The sequence below is a fragment of the Artemia franciscana genome, chromosome 11 (genome assembly GCF_032884065.1).
Source record: "Artemia franciscana chromosome 11, ASM3288406v1, whole genome shotgun sequence".
Classification (NCBI taxonomy): Eukaryota; Metazoa; Arthropoda; class Branchiopoda; order Anostraca; family Artemiidae; genus Artemia; species Artemia franciscana.
Genome location: NC_088873.1, coordinates 36,911,206 through 36,919,286, shown reverse-complemented (window position 1 = coordinate 36,919,286; position 8,081 = coordinate 36,911,206). Strand labels below are relative to the sequence as shown.

Below are 8,081 nucleotides of genomic sequence, written 5' to 3'. Positions count from 1 at the left end.
TCTGGTACATTTGTTAAAACAAATTTGGTCTTATTAAGTTGTGCTTATTATAAATTGACTGCCTTTTTGGAACAAATTAGACTGGGTACAATATTTTAAATTCCTCTGATTCTTTCAAAGGCTTCGAGCCATCTTCCGCTTTTCTAGTTTACTTGATTTGAAAGACTCAACTTTTCAAGTTAAAAGTTTACTAAATAGGTTGTGATTATTTTTACGTCTAAAAAATTGAAGATGATTGGTTTAAATTTAAGGTCTTTGATTTTTATTCCAATCATTGGAATCATCTTATCAGGATAACTCTTGTTGAAAAATAGTACACATGAATAATAAAAGGAAACAATAGCCACTTGTTTGTTGAAATTTGATGATCATAATACATTTACATATTAATTATTTGGTTAGATTTAAAGCCTTTCAACTCAAACAAAATAATTTAAGTGAGCCCCATTTTTACGCTTTTGTATTAAACAGTGTTTTTATTTAGAGCGTAATTTTATCCAAATAAGAAACTCTCAATGCAATTTTCATAATATTTAATAGATGTCCATTTCTTTACTATATTTTAGTCCATAAGTTTTTGGCCACCGCTAAGTGTCACAACCATCTTCTGTCGCGAAAAAATGTTGTTATCTTTTTCTGATATCTTTTGATTGATTAAGCATTTTCTGATCAATGAGTAGTTAGCTTTATATCGGCTTTAAATTTCAGTATCATATTATCAGTTCTAGATCGAGAAAGATGAGAGCTTAAAAATTTGGGATGACATTAAAAAACATAGTCCAGGTTAGATATTCAAGAATTTGCAAAACAATATGATTTTCTATTGCAAAGACATAACAAGCTGTAATTTTTATTTAATGTATTTGCACTTTTTTTTATTTTAAAGCCAATTGTGAAGCATTTTAAATAGTCCAACTAGAAAGCAAAAACAATACCTGACACTTGAAGAACCGATCTTACAATTGAATACTTGAATAACCGAATTGTATAACATTGGACTAAACTTATGAAGATCTACTGAACGAATTAATGAATTCCTAAAAACCTATCTGATGATTCGTTAATAAGAGGGCCCAACTTGTAAATTAATACAGAAAAAAAACAAATGTGAAAAGTGGACTGGTGGTATTACAGGTCATACGTATTTAGCAGACTGGTGCCAACAAAATTTCATAAAGCTAAAAACAACTGATGTACGCTATGGTACTCTCCGCTGCAAGAAAAACGACTTTTTGGTGCTCCGCAATAGGTCAGTCATCCGTGCGGACTTCAAGAGAAACACAGCTCTTATAAAACGGAATTGAGCAAAGTTATGAAGCTGAAAACAATTTTGTTGTACTTCAATTAAGCAGAAAATCTATTTTGCAAGGTTTCACTTTTATAACACACATATTTTTAAAGGTCATCAAAGGTCAGGGCCCTCTAGAGGGAGAAGGAGTGGAGGTAGTTGCTTCAAAATACCTTCCCGGGACACACTTTAGTCTGTATATTCATCCCTTAAAATTTCGTTTTCCTAACCTAAACCCTTTCTGAAGTAGCAAGAAGTCAATTAACTAGAATTTTACCCTAACTTATTCTTAAGGTTGGACCTAAGTATTGAAGAAATAAGTCCTCCAAGGTTGTAGGCTAGTCTCAAAATTCCAACTATCATAGCCTTGTTTCCAACTAGGCTACTTATCTTAGCCTACCTCGTGTCCTAGCGTAGTTTTCTCAATAGAAAACAATTAGCATAGATACAACTTAACATAAATGAATTTTCCAAGAATATTCAGTGTTAGAGTGCAAGGAGATTTAACTATACAACTGTTTTCAGAATTTTAAATGTTTGGTTAACCGTTAACGTTAACAACCACAGCAAAGCAGGATTTCCATCTATAGTATCCATAAATGTGTCCCATTAGGGTCGAAAAATGAGTCTGTTCTGGCTAGAATGTGTCCATTTGGAAATCTCAAAAACAGGATTTTTTTATTATTTGTGTTATTGACCAAAAAATATTTATAAACCCCTTTCAAAGCGATCAGTTAATGCCTATAAAATAGGTAGCTTTTGTCAGGGCCGATTTACAAAATCGATGTCAGTTTGCAAAAAAAACAGCACTGATTTAAAATCTTTAATCGTATCCTTTTTTTCAACAAAAAATCAAAAGAACAAAATAATAATAAAAACAACATAAATATTTGATAATAACAGCATAATTGAATAATGAAAGAATTCGAAATTTATCTCATGACTTAAAAATTCAAAAAGGATAACAATTTTCATAGTTAGGGAACTCAATGATAATAGTAAAAAAAAAACTAAATAAATTAATATCAATCATGTAAATCTGTAGATCAGGCAAGTTTGTGGAAGATTCCTTTTTATTACTAGATGCTAAATAAAAAAATTGCAATTATCGTAGCTCTTTACAAGACAGCGAGCTCTGCATCAAGAAACTCGAAAATCAAACCCAATACTTTTGAAGTCTATCTGGCGTCAAGCAAGGCTCTGTACCGTCACCGTTACTTTTTGTGAAAATCATCGACTTTATTCTCTGCAACTGAGTGACCGATGGTATCAAACTTTTTGCCGAGGTGACAGTTAGTGACCTGGACTTTGCAGATTCTGTTACAATGCTATAGTTGTACAAGAAACATCTGAGAGAACTTCTAAACAGGTTCAGTGAAAAAGCAAGCCAACTTTGTCTAAAAATAAATTCGAGCAAAACCCAAAGAATGGTGACTACTGATACTCACTTCATATTAGATGTGGAAATGAGGAAATGGAACAGGTCTTGGTTTTTAAATTTCTTCGAAGCGTAGAAGAGGATATGGGATCAAAATTAAAAGAAATAATGATCAGAACAGGTCAGGGGAACGCCGCCTTCAATAGGCTCAAGCACATATGGAAGTCAAAAAATTACTCGAACCGGCTTAAGTTACGCTTGTTCAACAGCAACGTCATCTTGGTCCTCCTTTACGCAGCTGAAACCTGAAGTTTGAACCAGCAACATGAAAATAAAATCCTTGCATTCAAGTATAATTGTCGTCGAAGAATTTTAAATATTCATTGTTCAGACGGAATCACAAATTAAAAGTTCTTCAAACTTGCCAACCAGCCTCTAGTGACAGATATCATTAGAGCTCAAAGGTGAAGATAATTGGGCCATGTTCCCCGAATGCAGGACACTCAGATCTCAAATGGCACTTTAAATTGGCACCCAAATGGAAGTCGAAGACGGAGAAGACCTCAGAACACTTTGCGTCGAACATATCAGTCTGATCTGTGCAGTATCCATGCTTATCATCAACCCAATTGGGAAGACATATACGCATCCTCCCAATTCAAAAAAGATTGGCAAAGTCTGGTGAATGCCTTTGGTGCCTCTACAGGCATAGACGGATCTAAGTTCTAAGATAAGGTAATCATATAACAATTGATAGCCTACAATTTAATAATGTTGTCCATGATGTCTAGTTTTGAATTTCTTTTGCAAAGGGCTTTTTAATATCGCTGTCATGTCCCGACTGAGCTGATAAAATCGATTGTTGGAAATATCTTTGTTTGTCAGGTCCTTAATATCAAATATAATGAAAACAGAAAAATCTATATATAACATTCATACAAAAAAACTTAGTCTAAATAAGCAAAACTCTAATCAACATATAAATCATCTACTTTGGAGAAAATCCTTTACGAGTAATCAGAACATAATTTCGTCAAATTCCAGGGAAGGGGGGAGTCGGTGCCAATTTTCCCAAATCAAGTGAAAATGATAAAATAAGCCGTTTGGCACCATAAAAGTACTATATAGTACTCCATAAAACTATATAGGTAATTTATAGTACTATATAAAGGTAAAAGAACTATATAAAGGTCACTATAAAGGTAAATATGTACTAAAAAACTGATATGTATCTGTTGTTCCTTGAATTATGCAGGTTTATTTTTCTTTTGACTAGATTATAGAAGAAACTAAATTTCAGATTGAGGGGGCGGGGTATAGTTTGGGAAAAGCACGCCTTGGTCTGGAAAGGGTAGTACCCCTCCCCCCCTATACCATATTAAATAACGGCCCTGACAGTAATATTTTTATCAAAATATGTATCCAGTTGAGAAGTGGTTTGTTTTAAGTCATAAATTTACAAAATCTGTTCCATTTTGCCATTTAATGTCCAAGATTTTTTAAGTATTTCACTTTTCGCCTTTTTATGTAGATGCTGTCATGTTGCATTATAACAGTTTGATATAAAGTATATCCGATTATTAACCCTATTACCAAGAAACTGACCGGTCCTGCGACACGACCGACACTGAAAAGCAGTGTGGGTCAAGTAAAAAAGCAGGGTTTTCAAGGTATCCTTCCTATCAAAACGCAGTGTAAGCTATGATATATTTTGGTGTCTGCAATACAAGTACGTCGTCACTGATTTTAACAAAAAATCACTGTCTTACATCAATTAATTCTTTGTACCTTCTCTCACAATTGGATATTAAAGTCTTTTTTACTTAAACTAGTTGATCTAGCCTTGAAATTTGCACAAGAACTGTGACGAAGAAAAGAGAAAAGCGACATCCCCCAGATTCTCTTTTCTCCACCTTACATAAAAGAGAAAAATAGTCCTCCGTGGTATATTCATAGCTTTTTTCCACTTCCTTCTCTTTTTTTGTTATAAACGAAAATATAAATTTGTCCATCATTTGTCCTTTTTTAGCACTTTCTTTGGAAATAATTCACATTTGTTTTTACCCATTATTCTATTTTCTGCTCCTCTGATTTACTGGTCTTGAAAGCGACAAAAAACAGACAAATCTATACTCCTAGTTTTTGGCTAAATTTTTCTAAGAAAGTAAATAGCCTGACACACTTTAAAATATGTGAATTCTAGATTTTAAGGCTTTTGCTGACTCAGCAAATATTGTTTTTCTTTTTCAATTTTAGCCCCTGTATGAAATATATTTAACAAAAGGAAATATAATAAATAATTCAATAGTTATAATAATAGTTTTCTACAGTTCTTTTTGTTTCGAGAGAGTACATTGTTTACTAGCTTAAAAAATCTCAGCCAATGTCAGATTTTGATTAGTCAGCATATTATCACCCATTGCCCCGGCCCAAAGTGAACAATTATTGACGCCCATGTCTATAATTACAAGTCTGCGAGAAAAAGTTTTTGCATGTTTCTTTCTTGAAACACTCTCCTCTTATCTTAAAACTTGACTCCATCATCTTGACATTCTTAGTTAACAATTTTAGGTAAACTGAAACCAAATGTTGAAGACGTTTGGAGATATGAGAACTAGTCATATGAGAAAAGATTGCATCTATTTTCAAGTATACTTACTGGGTTTCAGGTGTTTTCGCGGCAATATTTTTTATGTTACGTTCGGCAATATGGAGTCATGTAGAAGTTTGGAAAGTTAGGTACTTGCCCAACTTTTATGAGACAAACTCTAGATAATGACTCTGAGATAGCGGTATTTTCTGAAAAATGACAAGGCATAATGGAAAAGAAAATGGCTATTATAAGATTGTTACAATGACCACAAACTAATCTAATGGCAATTATCGTATCAAAGGTATGAAAACGTTACAATGACTTATTAACCTTGACAGATAAAGGTCACTTGGTAATATACAGCGTTCCATATTTTTAAGGACTAAATTGCCTGCAAAAAGCATTTTGCTTCATAGCCATGCACACTTGAGGTTGCATTAGCCTTCACTTTAAGCACGCTTTAAACAAAACCCAGTCCTGGCTCCCCCTTGTCATGGCTACGACTACTTTTTTTTACGTTACAGTCGGCACTCGGCTTTTAATGTCGACGAAACTGTTACTGAACTAAAATGATTTTACCTGTCAGTTTACACTTCCTTAAGAAAACCAAAATAGCGAATGTTTCTTTGTCAGTTTTCACTCCAGCAGATTATTTCAAAGAAAAGATATGATACCAGTACACCACTATATCAAAGTCACTCTAGTTTTCAAGATTTAAACCTCCAGGTAAAGTTGATATGGAATACTACTTCTGCTCCATGTTTTTCTTATTCCATTTACTAGAGTCATAATACTCAATAAATTGTTAGAGACCAGGAACTCTTAACTCGTAACTAAAACTTGGGATCAGAAAGTGGAGGATGTCATAAATCTTTTCAGAGAAATGAAAAGGATCTAGAATTTGTATGATGTTCACCAGTGAGGTATTTATAAGGACAAAAGAGTGCAAAAGAGTGGGCAAAAGAAATACCCCTACAACGTATGAGTACCTCATTGCTCGAGAATGTGCCTTGCCAAGTTTTCAACTGAAAGCCAATAGACAGAAGCTAAAGCAAGAAATGAGCATTGGTGGTGCAAACCTCAGTACAGTTTTGTAAAAGAATGCCCACCTTCTAACATCATCGATCACACCAACCAGCTAACTGAAAATACCCAATGTGAATCTACTACTAAACTGTTAGAACAAGTAAATCAAGGCTACGTGTAAATCCATTATGATATCACCGACAATTGTGCAAACAGAGAGTTTTTTGGCTACAGATTGACATATTATCTTTATCTACACTGAAAAGGATAGTTTTTTGGTTGCTGAGAAGTTTTTTATGAAAATTTGGTACAAGAGCCTGTTAAGACATGTTGGTATATTACATTCTTGACCTTTTGACATAAATATAGTAAATACAAAGAACTGAAGCAAAACTTAATAATTAATAAAATGTTAATTATTAATAAGGAATTATACATATATATATATATATATATATATATATATATACATACATCTATATAGAAATGTAGTGTATGTCCGTCTGTTACACAGTCTTCTATAAAAAAGGAAAAGAAAACTGAAAAAAACTCAAAAAAATAAAAAAAAACACTAAAAGAAAACTAAAAAAAAAATGAAAAAAATGAAAAAACTAAAAAGAAAAACTAAAAAAGAAAAAATTTGAAAAAAGAAGAAACTAAAAAAAGAAAAACTAAAAATGAAAAAAAAATTAAAAAAAAAAAACTAAAAAAGAAAAAAACTAAATAAGGAAAAACTAAAAAAACTGAAAAATTATACATATACATAGATTCATATATGTATAAATATATATATATATATATATATATATATATATATATATATATATATATATATATATATATATATATATATATATATATATATATATATATATATATATATATATATATATGCATATATATGTATATATATATATATATATATATATATATATATATATATATATATATATGTATATATCAAAATTAGATGAAATCAAGAAATAAAGAAATCAATTTGACTTTCGGAATGAAATAGCATTGCGAGCTAGCAAAATACATCTGTTAATTGTTTACTTAATTGTTTACTGTGTTACTCTATCAAGAGATTTCATTAAAAATAAAAATAAGCCCTATGTCAGATTTTGTATATTTTGTCGTGGATATGGATACAATGTTGACAGTGTACCTTCTTCACTTGCCAAGTAGACTAGTAGCCTCAGTAATCAGATATAACTTGAAAAGTAGGGTGAAAAGTAATCTTTGTGGCTGAAAGAGCTCTTTTTATTAGACATAGCCCTTCCATATTTAGCAGTATGGGTACCAATTACTTTTTTGGTAGACAAGATAAATTTGAAATAAACGAAACTGTGCACCAATATTGTCCTGGATTGCTTGCGAAATCAATCGTATAGTGGGCATCCCAAATGCTCATAACCAAAATGTAGAAAAAGTACCATATTTACCAGTTCTTTATCTTGAAGTTAATCCTGTTAAGATCCAAGAGTATTTTGTATGAGTCTTCTATATCCATATGAGTAAGTAGTACAGGGCTAGCACTGGCACTTATGTGAGTACTAGGCGATCGTGGTCTCTTGTGGTTTCTTATTTACGGGCAACATATTCTATGAGTACTGCCCCAGCCAGTATTTGTCTGGTGCTAAAGCTACGACAAGTATGGCTACTATCCATGGGGAGTAAGTGCCACAGAAATTGGCCCACAGTATCAAAGATCTGTGGCACCAGTTTTATACACATATCTTTAGAGGGTGACGAGAGTCAAATATAAATGTTAAGATGGTTAACCAAAACTCATT

The 8,081-nt window shown here is 32.2% G+C and overlaps 1 protein-coding gene across 11 annotated transcripts in view; it reads left to right on the top strand.

The window, feature by feature from the left end:
- Nucleotides 1-8,081, top strand: part of LOC136033171 (GRB10-interacting GYF protein 2-like) — a 461,255-nt gene that overhangs the window by 154,501 nt on the left and 298,673 nt on the right. The window lies entirely within an intron of this gene.